The 14,269-nt window shown below is 30.7% G+C and overlaps 1 long non-coding RNA gene across 1 annotated transcript; it reads left to right on the top strand.

Moving 5' to 3' along the window:
* The first annotated feature begins 3,684 nt into the window (after positions 1–3,684).
* Positions 3,685–13,899, top strand: LOC143083589 (uncharacterized). Its single transcript, XR_012980796.1, has 5 exons — positions 3,685–4,007; positions 7,761–7,843; positions 9,927–10,008; positions 12,046–12,236; positions 13,806–13,899. It is a non-coding gene; the product is annotated as an uncharacterized LOC143083589 (long non-coding RNA).
* The last annotated feature ends 370 nt before the right edge of the window (positions 13,900–14,269 follow it).

Below are 14,269 nucleotides of genomic sequence, written 5' to 3'. Positions count from 1 at the left end.
TGAAGGTTTACAAATTCATCGTGCTAAATATTTGAATCTCAAACTGTATGCAAATTGTTCAGAAAAGACCCATTTATCAATAAAATACGGAGAATTAAAAAAGAATTGTTTCATAATTTTGTTCTTGATCGTGTACTGTATCTTGGTTCAGAAAGTTTTTTTTACAGAATAAACCAAAATATTTATGCTACCATCACATGTACAGACGACGGATCCTTGGATCGCTATGTCTAGTTATCGTGACACAATTGTAAAAGCCTTGACAAAATTGTAGCATAAAGTAACTGTTGAAATTTGACTGATATTTTATTTTGCGAATCCTAGACCATAATCATGTACTCTTTGCACTCAGAAATATCAATTTGTAGCAAAAAATATAAACATAGGAATAAAATATTTAAAAAAAAAAAACAGACAGAAATAGCATTTTTATGCGAAACTGTCATTCACCTGATCCAATGTTCAACAGATAATCCTTAATTTTGTCAGAAAGAAAGTTTCCCCTCTTCTGTTTTCATCAATACTTTGGTCAGGGATGGAAATTAGAAGGGCCTAGTATCCATAACAGCCCTCTAAGAATTTTAGCTTGGCTAGTAATTTTGTCATGTTTTGTCTTGACTAGTTAACACTGTGGAACTAAACATAACCATGATGATAGCTGGACTACCACTTAAATAATTTAATTTCAATATCCCCTTTAGTACTGTTTACTGGAACAAGTGCAGTTCATGCTATAAAAAATATAAAGCTAAAAAAAAAAAAGATAATAAACAATTCAATTCTTATGTTTTCAGTTTTAATGACAAGTTGAATCAGAATTTTCACTCTATAATTTTAGAATCCATGTGAACTGTTGTAAAACTGTCATGGAGAAATGCAATTATAGATCTTTGTTGGCATTTTGACATAAAGCATATTTTTTTACATCACATGTTATACTATTCAATAGCATTGTAATGATGTGTCATGACGTAATTTAATAGTTCCAAACAGAATTATTGATGTAGCATCGGCGTGAAGTGGATATCGGTACTATTGTTTTTTTGTGTCTTTTTTGTTGTTATTGCGTTTTAAGTTTGTTTTCGATTATGAGTTTGAACTTCACTTCGGTATCTTTCGCTACTCTCTTATTTACAGGCTGCTATTGCAGAATTATAAATGTTTAAAATGTAAAAAAATGTGACTTGCTTTCGATTTGAGTCTTAATGTTTATGTTTGAAAATGTAGTACTTTGTAGAATGTAAGGTTAACATTACTCAGTCTTTATGATGTTTTTTTGCAAATATAGTACTTTGTAGAATGTAATGTTAACATTACTTAGTCTTTAAGTGTTGTTTTTTTTTGTTTTGTTTGTGATTTTTAGAATGTAAGGTTAGAACTACCAAGTCTTTGGGTGTTTTATTTTTACAAATGTTGTATTTGTAGACTTAATGTTAGCATGACTCAGTCTTTGTTTGTTTTTTTTGCAAATGTTGTAGACTGTAAGGTTATCATTACTCAGTTTGTAGGGTTTTTTTTTTTGGCAGATGTAGTGCTTTGTTATTTGCTAGGTTTCATTATTTTACTGTTTTTGTGCCATGATTTTTTTCCATTGTTTATATTTTTTTAACTTATGTGTTCTAATTGGTTATCAAAAGAACCAGGATCATAATTTTATGCGCCAGACGCGCGTTTCGTCTACATAAGACTCATCAGTGACGCTCAGATCCAAATAGTTAAAAAGCCAAACAAATACAAAGATAAAGAGCATTGAGGGCCCAAAATTCCGAAAAGTTGTGCCAAATACGGCTAAGGTAATCTACACCTGGGGTAAGAAAATCCTTCTAATTCACCCTTTGATGTGCTTCCTTTTTATCAAACATTTAAAACAAATAGATACTATCCCTTCGTAGAGCTTGTAGAGAGTGATATGATTTTTCTCACCGTGATCTGTCAATGAAAGAACAGCATATTAGTAAGAAGGAGGAAAAATGGTCATCCTCATTTTTTAACCAAATTTAATTATAAACACATGTTATATTGATATCTGTTGGTTTGCATAATGATTTTTGTAAGAATTCAGCTTTAAGAGTAAAACCCAAAAAGAAGCAAACCATTGACGGCGGTCAGTATAAAAAAGAAAATTAAACAAGATTTACATAATTTACAACGAGGTTTGGTCAATGACGCCTGTTTCAAATCTATCTTTATTGTGGTTTACTTTCGTAAAGACATAAGTAGATAGTCATTTAACTTAAATACACACGATAAATGTAATCATGAAAATACCGTGTTAAATAAACGTTTACCTATTTTGATTTGTGTAGATATGAACACTACTTATATATATATATATATATTAACAAATGAAGGTTTAACACATATTCAATTTATATAGATTTGAAAAGAGTGAATGTTGAACCATAAGTTTTTTTTTAAAGAAAGGCAAAAAAAAGGATAACAATAAATTATAGGAAGATAATTCAGTAGGTTCAGCTAAAAAATACGCGGTATATTAATTGCAAAAATGACACAAAAACAAAAAAGAGAAATGAGAAAGAATAGACAATATATACTGAAGATTGATGACAATTACTATACATACTGAAGATTGATGGCAATTACTATACATACTGAAGATTGATGACAATTACTATACATGCTGAAGATTGATGACAATTACTATACATGCTGAAAGCAAACTAAAAACGAACACAACTAGCATGAAGGAAATCGTATTGAAAATGAAATAGTTGTGCATTGTTTGTCAATTTTCTTTGCAATGTGTGTCTTTCTGTCCAATGCGATTTCTGTCTTCATCCTCAAAACAGCTCGTGAGAATGATCGAAATACATTGTGGAGAGACAATGAGAGAACTTTTGTTTGTGTGGAAAAGATGAGAAAAAAAATGAATTAACAATTTGAAATGAAATGGAAGGACAAGGGAGTTGCATTGTTGTGGTGTTTTTGTTTACCACCATTACGTTATTGTCACTAACTCTAAATCTTCCTAGAGATTTTGGTTTATACTGAATTTCCTTTAACGCTTTGTCGGTCCTTCTAAATACTTTAAAACAGTATCATTACAACCTTAACCGTCCCCTTACCAGTGCTACATATTTTATGATGTTGGTTCTATTTGAAACACGATGAAAAATTCCTGCATGAAAAAAAAATTTGACATGGATTTAAATCAATATATTTTTTTTGATTTTATGAATAATAATTGTCGCAGCTACGAAATGGTAGAATCAACCATTTACATGCATAAGAAAAAAAAAGTAACGTGCTTGCACTCAAGTATTTTATATCGTTGCTTATAGTTGACACAATACACATGATACATATACACATTATTTGTCCCATTGTAACGAACAAAAATATACAAAATAGTACAATTTAAACAAAATCCAAATACTTGTATTTTTCTATCCGATAAATGTTCTGTTATTTTTTTTAAAGAAATGTTTGCTTTGTTCTTTTAAAATATTTTATTATTATCAGTACCTTTACACAAAGAAATCATTTACGTTCGTATTTATTGATTACGTCATTTACTCGATGCAATTTAAATAAAATATTTGAAAATAAGAGGCAACATTATAATGGACCTATGCATTTAAATGCATGTTAAATTTTGTGGATGCATATATATTGAGTTCTCTTATGAAAATGTTGTATCGTAGTATTTTCCAGATAACTTCATTCAACTGAGGAGCAGTTTAAGACTACAATGCTATATACTGCATTCTGTATCACTTTATACAATTTCGGCGTCTCTGTAATTCTTGCACAGTATACAAAATGTATACAAGTAGGGACATTATCTGTTAGCAAAACTCCGTTCTTAAACAGTGTTTGTGTATCAGTTATACATTGTGCACTATTGTGCACAGAAATTGCTAATTGCAATGTTTTTACCTATGATGATTTGATTAAAATGTGTCGTCTGCATCAGAGACTTGGTACTGGAAACTGTGATTTAAATACTAACAAAAATGGACAAATGACTTTTACAAAAATATCAGGTAGGAAAAACATTGCATGTTATCCATTTTATCCAATGCTTATCTTTTCATAAGTGTTAATCACTGTTAGTTTAAGGGCATACGATACGGCTTAGATCCCGTATTTACATTTTGATGAAAATGTCCATATCGACTGTTTTTTTACCTAATTAAATCAAATATGTAATAAAAAATATACCTTCATGTGCTACTTTTTGAGTAAAATGAGGTCGAAGTTTTGTATATTTGCTCAAAATTCGGATTTGTGGCCGTATTTTGTCTTTCGAAAGAAAGACATAACTTTTTGGCAATAAAAGATAAACACAACTTTTGTTTTGTTCAATAATTTTTAATTTCTGTATTTTATAAGTATTTTATACATTTTTAATTAAGAAATAACTCACATTTATCAAATGTTCATGAATGTAGAAAAAAAAACCTTTTTTGCTGTATATTTATCAAATTTAAAAAAAAAATGCACTTTCTACTTTTTCATGAACATTGACACACTTAATCTTCTCGCCTAATCAAACCAAATGCCATTTTAAAAAGGGGTCAATGAACTCGTTTTTAAGTTAAATCAGTTTGAGTGATAAAAATCAGTCAAAAATGCATCTTTTCGCGATACATCACAGTTTGACGTCGCGAAAATAACAATTTAAGTTATCAACGTCATTACCTCGGCCTGTAACTGTATCGTATGCCCTTAAGAAGGGACGAGTTTGGAACATTCCCCTTCGTCATGTAAAAAATCGCTAAGCATATTATCAGATGAAGATTACAAAGTTACCTGCATGCAACAAAGTTAATTTGTGTCATGTAAAATTTGTTAAACATGAAGTTAACATCGAATTGCATCGATATATACGTTTGCCAATTTCTCACTTTAAACATGACAGTGATGCATGCCGCGCATCTGTTAGTATAGTCGTATTGTGAAATAAAGATAGAAATCTGACCGCATTTGAATCAAAGGACAAGGTATGATAAGAGGCGTTTTGGCCCCCTCCCAAATTAGTTTACATATACATCATTGATAGACTTAGTATAGAAACTATTCAACGATATGATTTTTTTCTGTTCCGGGTAAAGGAAGGTTGCCTAGCAACGGTTTTATTAAATAGCCAAATTATCACTTATATACATATATAAGTAAGATATTAACAAGTTAATAGGTAAAATACACAAGAATGTGGCCCAAGTACAAGGATGCCCAATCCGCACTATCATTTTCTATGTTCAGTGGATCGTGAAAATGGGGGTAAATCTCTAATTTGGCATTAACATTTGAAAGATCATATCAGAGGGAACATGTGTACTAAGTTGCAAGTTAATTGGACTTTAACTTCATCAAAAACTACCTCGACTAAAAACTCTAACCTGAAGTGTGACAGACGGACGAACGGACGGATGAACGAACAGACGGACGCACAGACCAAAAAAACATAATGCCCATAAATGGGGCATAAAAAGCTTATATAAATAGTGGCACACTTATAATTCATAAATAATAGTGGAAGTTATGAATATAGCATTTCACATTAACATGATGATTACCGGTACATTAAAAAACCCGAATGGATTAAAACTACTATTTAAAATTGAGTATCAGATTTATACAGTATGTATAGCAAATATGCATACCTTGTGCAATGCCATTGTTTGTCATTTTAAGAATCGTACACTGCGAACTTTTAACACTTAACACAATATTTTAAAGAAAATAATATTAAAACAAAGTTCAAAGTTTTCGATGAGGTAAGACGTTAAAAACACTCATGACGATGTGTAGACGAAAGAGGTATGAACATCTTCAAGTTTCTCTAAAAATGTCTACGATATATATCCTGAAATTAACACAATGATCGCCAGTGTATAGTATCATGTGCAATCATACCACATATCTTATCCAAAATGTAATGCTTTTTTTAATGAAACAGTTATGGGTAAGTAGTATTTCATGAAACCCCAAAACGTTTGAATTCGATTAGAAACGTAGACATACTTCATCAGAGGGTCTCGGTGGACGAGTGGTCTAAATAGTTACTTTTGTAATCACTAGCCAGTCAACACTGAGGTTGTGAGTTCGATTTTCGCTTGTATTGGTGCACTTTTTTTCAACCTTAATTTCTCCTTTCAATGTTGATCTATTTGTTATTTGGCATTTTGAAGGTCTTCACTTGCAGGATTGAATGTCCAGCAAAAAGATTCAACTTTCAAGATTTACAGCCGATTTCATTTAGTGTGTAGCCAAAGGTAAAATATTTAGTAAGCTTGCTTCAAATTGTTAGGTGAATCGTGAAGTCATTATTTTGTCAGGTTCACTACCCTCCTTTCGAAGAAGCCTAGTCCATCAGACAGATAGATTATAATCTGCTGGACTAGTTTATTCTTAACGGAGGGATGTTTACCTGACCTAACAATGACTTCACGACTCAGCTAACAAGCAGGCTAACTAAAGATATTACCTTTGGCTTCACATTCAATGAAATCGGTTGTAGTAGTCACTATACATGCAACCTTTCCGGTATTGAATAAATACTTGAAACTACTAAAAATATATTATTTATTGCATTAGGGACATTAAAATGTAGTACTTGTAGTGCAATTTATTCCTTCAATTATATATATAGCAAGTGAGAAGGAAAACAAGTTTAACTACCGTTTTTGGTGAACATTTAACAACTACCCTAACTGTTTTTTAAGTAGCAAAAAATATTGACAAAGTCCAAAAACCTGACATGTTTATAGTATTTGAATAATAATAAAAATCCTGTGACAATGCATGCTTCTATAATGTGTACAATAAACCTATTAGGTATTACAGCTGTAGCTCAAACACTGTAAGAGGATAACCGACCCTTTATACAGCTTGTACCAACAAGTTAATGTATCCAAATAACAGATATTTAAAGAAAATTTGATAAAAAATCAAAACCATGTAGACATACACACCTCTATTATAAATAAAAAGCTTTTTAGCTCAAAAACTAAAGGAGATAGCTAGACTGGCGGATATATCCGGACAGAAACAGATGTACGGACGGATGGATGGACGGACAGGGGCATGATGGGTTTCAACTTCAAAGTTTAAAAATTCTGGAAAAAGGGGGACCAGAAACGGCTCTTATAATACCTTGTCCTTTCTTTGATCTAAAGTTTTCTGATTGGTAGTTATGCCAAGTCTTCTTTTTCTCATATAAACTTAACAAAACGGAAAATGGGAATCTTTATAATAAGATACCAATACAGAATGAAAAAAAAGAATATAATTTTGTTTTCACAATCTAATAATATATATTGCTCTCTATTACCAAATCCAAACATAATATATTCAACATGTTTTAATTAATTCCATAGGAAGGAGAGATTTACCGAATAAAAGCTCAAATTGCAAAAGTTTGAAAAGATATAGAAGTAGTGGTGATGTAAATAGAACAAAACGATACAGAGAGTGTATTATGTGTATACATGATATCGTCGTCTGAAAATTTGAATCAATATGAAGCGCAAACTTTTATATTCTGATAATGGTAGTCTCGTCGATGTCATTCCTATCCAACGGAATGTGAAATATTGAGCTTGCACCGCTTGCTATTTTGCTTTTCCTTCAAAGTTTTATTTTACTTTTAAAAAATAGCCACCTGCCTCACTAAAGGAAACTTGTGATTGCAAAGATTTACGCCTTTTGTACTTAGCAAGTTGGGACAACTTATCAAAAAATGTAACATAATAAATTGTAATTTATTGTTAACAATAGTTTGTCTGTTATAGTTTGTCCTGCTGACTGGATGTGGTTAGGAAATAGTTGCTATTTTTACGACAACACTATGACATTATCTTGGGATGACGCAACCGTAAGTGAAAAGTAAAATCACAAAAATAATGATTTTTTCAAACAAAAAAAAATCAAAAGAGAAAGTTCATAATCAAATGGCAAAATCAAATAGTCTAATACATCAAACGAATGGAACACAACTTTCATATTCCTGACTTGATACATAGGGCGAGTTAAGATATTCCACATGACATAGTCAGTATCAAAAACGAACGAAACTACCTATTCTGTTTATCAGTAATTATGACGGCACTCAATGTATTGCCTAATATTTTCAATGATACAGCCAGTGCGTTGATACTCGAAAATATTAGGCAGTAAGATCAAAGGGAAAATATACGAATTACCGATAAAGGTATTTTCTTATGTAGAAAATGGTAGAATAAACCTGGTTGTAAAGCTAGGTAAATATCTCAATCGTATGACAGTCGCATTACATTGATAATATGTGACCAGCCTTAGGAAATTGTCTAAAATTTGCATTTTGTACATTTATCTAGAATATTCCGAAACAAAACTCTCTGTCATGTTATTATGACATATTTGTTGTAATAGCAATGAAACGAGTCATTTCGAATACCGGTTTGAAAATGAGACTGTTCTACGACTTTTATTTATTGAAGGCACTAATTTATAAAACACAAAATTATTGTATTTATTGGCTCTTAGTGATGTTCAATAGCGTATTTTTAATAAATTTTCAAAGACTTAAATTTACTACGATGCAAACAATTCTTAGCTCTTTTTTAGAACATGTAATTTAAACTTGTTGAAATGAAGTTAGTTTAAAATGTGTCAAATAAACTCATCATAGATACCAGGATTAAATTAAGTATATACGCTAGACGTGCGTTTCGTCTTCAAAAGACTCATCAGTGACGCTCGAATCCAAAAAAAGTTAAAAAGACCAAATAAAGTACGAAGTTGAAGAGCATTGAGAACAAAAACTCCTAAAAGTTTTGCCAAATACAGCTAAGGTAATCTATGCCTGAGGTAGAAAAGCCTAAAAATTTAAAAATTTGTAAACAGTAAATTTATAAATATAACAATACCAATGACTATTCATGTCAGCACAAAAAGTGCTGACTACTGGGCTTGTGATACCCTCGGGGAAATAAATCTAAGTAAGCTTTAAGAATTCCTTTTTAAGTTTAGATTTATTATGTATGTCTCTATACATAGTATGCGACGCGTAACAGTTTATAAGTAGGTGTTCTCTTATATGCATTTGATACGGTGCATTTATTATGGATATATATTTCAGACTCATTTATGAAAGGAAATCTATAGAGCAGAAATTTGATTTTTTTTGTATCAATTTAAAATGTCGATTCAATTATTTTCGCTTCAAACGATAAAGTAAAACTTCTTCAAAACTTATATATAATGTATAGTTCGGCGTCCGCAAAAAAGAAGCCAAGGAAAGTGTTTGTCTCTTTTTCACAAATACGTATTTCATTGAATCTCGATATTGATCATGTTTATAGTTTTTCTAACAATGACGTTCTACCATTTATAATAGCTAGTTTCAGTTTGTCTGAAACACATGATTTTATTATCAAGTCAATTTTTGTCGCTAGTTTTTAGCATATTTACTGATCTTATAAATCACGTGCAAATTGGATCAATAATGGGTATGCTAAAGAGTTCTGCAGTGATTAATATTTGTTCCGATAGAATATCACCAAAGACATACATTTAAATGAAAATAAAATCAAAAGTGTGCGTCTGCTGCGCTTTTCTCCGTTTTAATTTATCAGAAACGATAGAAACCTAAATGGAAATCCAAAAATATACCTGACTATGGGTTGTTTTACAATATTAATTCATCTAAGGTCAACATTGTCTGAGGATGTTGCCTGTTTGAACAATAGCTTCTTCTTAATTTGCACATGTATCAATGCAAAATTTATGAAAAGTATGACAAAATGTCAACAAGAATTCAACTCTTCACCGATGCTTTATCATTGTATTGTTATTCATAGATGAGGAACTTCTTATCTTTCACAAGAACATGAGTCGTTTTACTTTATGTTGCTTTCCGTAATTTTTATAATTCTTTAATGTTTAACAGAGAATCAAAATCTGATTGATTATTGTAGAAATACTGTGTATCTCATGGAGGATATCTAGCGGAAGTGATAGATGAAGCAGAATTTCAGCTGGTGGATTCATTAATAAACAGTCTGTTTTTCTTTGAACTATATCTTTTCAAAACGATTGATTTCATTGTGTATTCATGTTTTCTTATGAAAATACCGGCTTTTAACGTTCACAAAATAGACTGAGTAGAGCTCTATACACACCAAGCGCAAAGTACTAACACTACCAAAAAGTAAATGACAATAATACCGAATGCAAAGGAAAATTCGAAATGGAAAGTCCCTTATCAAATGGCAAAATCAAAAGTTCAAACGAATAGAAAAGAGCTGCTATATTCCTGACTTAGTATATGCATTTCCATATGTAGTAAATTGTGGATTAAACCTGGTTTTACAGTTATCTAAACCTCTCACTTGAATGACAATCGCAAAACAAAAAACTTCACCAAGTCTACAGCAGTTAATATATTTGAAGCTTACTATAACACTTAATCTGATTCAATTATTACAAAAATAAGGTTTCAACAATCTTGGAAAAGGTCGACCATATATTAATTAAGCTAAACCTTGTATGTCCTGTTTTGTCATATAGCTCCCTAACGTATTCAAGTACTCAAACATTCTAGGTTTTCGGATTGATGAGTTTGAGCGTTTATGAGGAAGGCTAATCCTAAAAAATGCCTCGGCCTTATTAAATTATTAAAAAAAAAATTGTGTTCATTTATACATGTTATAATATAATTAATTTTGGTCGGTATCACTGGCAGAAGATTGCTTCTAACCGAAAGTAGCATCAGTTTAGGAGCCGGTGTTTTAGATTGATATGATATATCCGTTTAAAATGTTAGGTTGGTAGCAAATTATGAAGACATTAAGGTTTGAACTTTGTCAGTCAAAGTTGAACTCGATGGATTTTGCTATTTGCAAGGTAATTTTCTGTCATAAAAGGCCCCAGTTATGCACGTATCTTTATAATCATTGGCTTTAAAACCTTTTAGTCGATCGTCCCTGATGGATTGAAGCTGTTTTTTCCTCTCACTTGTATGACAGTCGCATAAAATTCCATTATATTGACAACAATGTGTGAACAAAACAAACAGCCATGATAGGTAAAAATGTTAAATATGGGGGTACAGCGTCAACATTGTAATATTATCTTAATCACCAGAAAAAAAAACAAACAAATATGTAAAACAAAAAATTACCATGGCACAATAACACAATGACGGGATGTATAAGTACAGAGCCACGTCATATGTAACAAAGAAACACAAAAAGGCATATGCATTGAAATAATTAAGTTTCATTTTTCATTTAGAATGTTTTATATATTTTCAACAATTTGATTGGTAAGCCATATACGCAAAAAGAAACGTATAAATGTATATTTGATTAAATGATTTAAATAATTTATCTTCGAGGAAGAAATATTGAAAATGACACATTTTTTATTTCGTGCAATAAAAGAAAAAATATATAATCAATCTATCAATAACAATGATAAGGACTGATAAGACTTTAGTCTGTCAGCTGGCAATCATGACATATTTTAATTTCTCCTTTGAAATTTCTAAATTTTTAGAAGCGAAAAACCCTGTCCAAGCAAAAAATTACAATCAAATATTAAGTATAGTATAGTGATCATCTTTAATTATTGTAAGTAACGTTTTTTTTTAATGGTCGAATTATAAATAAAGTGCAAATTACATTAAGGATGTTCGCTACTCTCTTTAAAAAAAACAAGCTTTTTAAAAAGACTGTATGTAAATAAAGGAACTAAAAAAGCAAAAAGAAAAATTAGGCTCCGTGTGCTTATTTTCGAGATATTAGCCGTTAAATATTTGGCGGGAAATGATTCTCTCTAAATTTTTCATACATTTAACATTGGCACCTTTTTTCTTTCAAAAACAAGGAAAATATAACAAGGATTTTATAAGATTTTCAAAGATGTCATTTTAAAGTATATGTAATCAAATTATGGAAAGAAGAGTAGGGGTTAGTGGGCAAAACACTTAATGGCACTTTATGTATAAAACCAGAGAATTCCAAATATTTGGTAAACATTCAAAAACAAGGGGAGCGAACATCCTTAATAACTGATCCTAAAAATGAATTTTAGCTAGTGTGTTTATTGGATGCAGACTTTATAACGGAACATATCAGTGGACCACTTCTGGCAAAGAGTTGCAATTAACTGACACGCTATGGACCCCTGGTGAGCCAACAGGACATGACTGCATTCAGATATGGAAAGGGAATAAATTTGATGATGGTTGGTGTCATCTTCTAACTAATTTTCTCTGTGAGAAAGTAAGCATGTTTACAATTTTATCTTTATGTTACAAATTATAAGTAAAATAATTAAGAACAATTTTGTCCTATTTTGACTTGACCCAAAACATGCCAAATGAGAGTAATATGAAAACAGATAAGTTGCCTGTAACTTTTTCGCGCAAGCTCAGATTTAGGGAAATGATCGGTGTTTGTTATTCAAAGATTTTTGTCAGTTGTACTTGAATTACTAATCTTGTAGATTTGCAGGCATCAATCAACCGTTGAAAATCATCAAAATACAAATTTTAAATTCACAAGAAAGATTATTTTGGCACCTACTATTTCATATCACCAGAGGTTTCTGTAATCTAATGGCTTTATAGAAAAAAAAATATAATTTATTCAGGTTAATAGTTTCTTGTGTCATAAAATTCATGAAATGTCATGCGCAATGAACTAAGCCGATTTGATTTTAGGAATCATATATGTGAATTAACTATATAACACAAAAAAAAATAATTGAGTAGTCACATATAATGTTATGGATTATGAAATTTTTATTAGCATATGATTTAATTAACATACAAGTGAGATGTTTAGCGCTATAAAATCAGGTTCAATCCACTATTTCCTACAATTGAAAGCAAGTCTGAAATATGACAGTTGTTGTCCATTCGTTTGATGGATTTTATCATTTGATTAGGAACTTTCCGTTTTGAATTTTCAGTTCCGTATTTTTGTGATTTTACTTTTTACAAAGATTATTGAAATGTGTTATTAATAATGAAATATGTGAGACATGTGATATGAAGACATACGATATCAATATATAAAAATTTGAGGCAGATTTTCCGAGGATAAATATATTACTTTGAATAAAAAGATCAATTTTGAAAAACAAACTCGATTCAAAATAGATTACATTGTTGTTCAACGTTATTATCATTATCATGACATTTAATCTGAAAACATTGAACTAGTATAAGATTTTGGATGTAACGCGTTTGATTGGCTGACAGTGTTCGTATTTATCATCTAATGGGCATTGTTTTGTCTATGACCATGACGTCATCAACGTTTTTTAATGATTTACGCCGGCTTGAGATGGAATTTAGAACTAAATTATAATTAACTGTAATATTTTTTTCTGTCTGTTCGAAATACTGTGGATTCATTTATTTTCGTGAGTATCAATTTTCGTTGATTGCTGAAAGCTTGCATATTCGTGGATATTTGATTTCGTAGTTTTCCCAATATCGGCGTACAATAACTATTGAAACTATGAACATTTGAATTCGTGGTTCACCTTTACCCACGAAATCCACGAAAATTGGTATCCAACGAATAATCATGATAATAATGAATCCACAGTATTATGAAAAATGTGGTGCACACTTTAAAATAAGCCCCTACGCGAGTTATTCAGTAGCATCACATTTTTTATGTCATTTCTTCAAATACACAAACAATATTAAAGCCGTTCCTTAAATATTCAAAATATTAATCCAGCATTCTATAAATACAATTGAAATCGTACATATGACAAATTAAACTGTGTGAAATATAACATGTTTAAGTGAAAACATGCAATATTGTTTTTTACAGGCTCCTATATTTGTATGAAGATCGAAATCTGAAGATAGAATACTGATTTAGTGTAATAAAGTAACTGTTCATTCGTTACTTAGAATATATATATGTTACAGTAAATAGGTGAAATTAGGAATTACATGTAATTACTAAAATTTAGGAATTACATGTAATTCCTGATGCACTTAGTAAATACAAGTAATTCCTAAAACTGCCCAGTAATTACCAGTAATTACTGATTTTAAAATGAATTTTTACACCTATTTACTAACTGTTAAAACAATGGTCAACTGATCAAAAGTTATGGTAATACCAAGGATTTGTATACAAATCCTTGGTAATACTAATTAGAAAATCAGTGAGTATTCAGCTATTGAAATTTTAAGGGTTTTTCAGAACCCAGTGTCTCGCCTACTTTTGCTGTGAGTCGCAGGCCCAACAAAAATAGGAAAAAAAATATTTATAATTTTCCTCTAGAT

The sequence above is a fragment of the Mytilus galloprovincialis genome, chromosome 7 (genome assembly GCF_965363235.1).
Source record: "Mytilus galloprovincialis chromosome 7, xbMytGall1.hap1.1, whole genome shotgun sequence".
Taxonomy (NCBI): Eukaryota; Metazoa; Mollusca; class Bivalvia; order Mytilida; family Mytilidae; genus Mytilus; species Mytilus galloprovincialis.
This window is presented reverse-complemented; position numbering and strand designations above follow the sequence as displayed.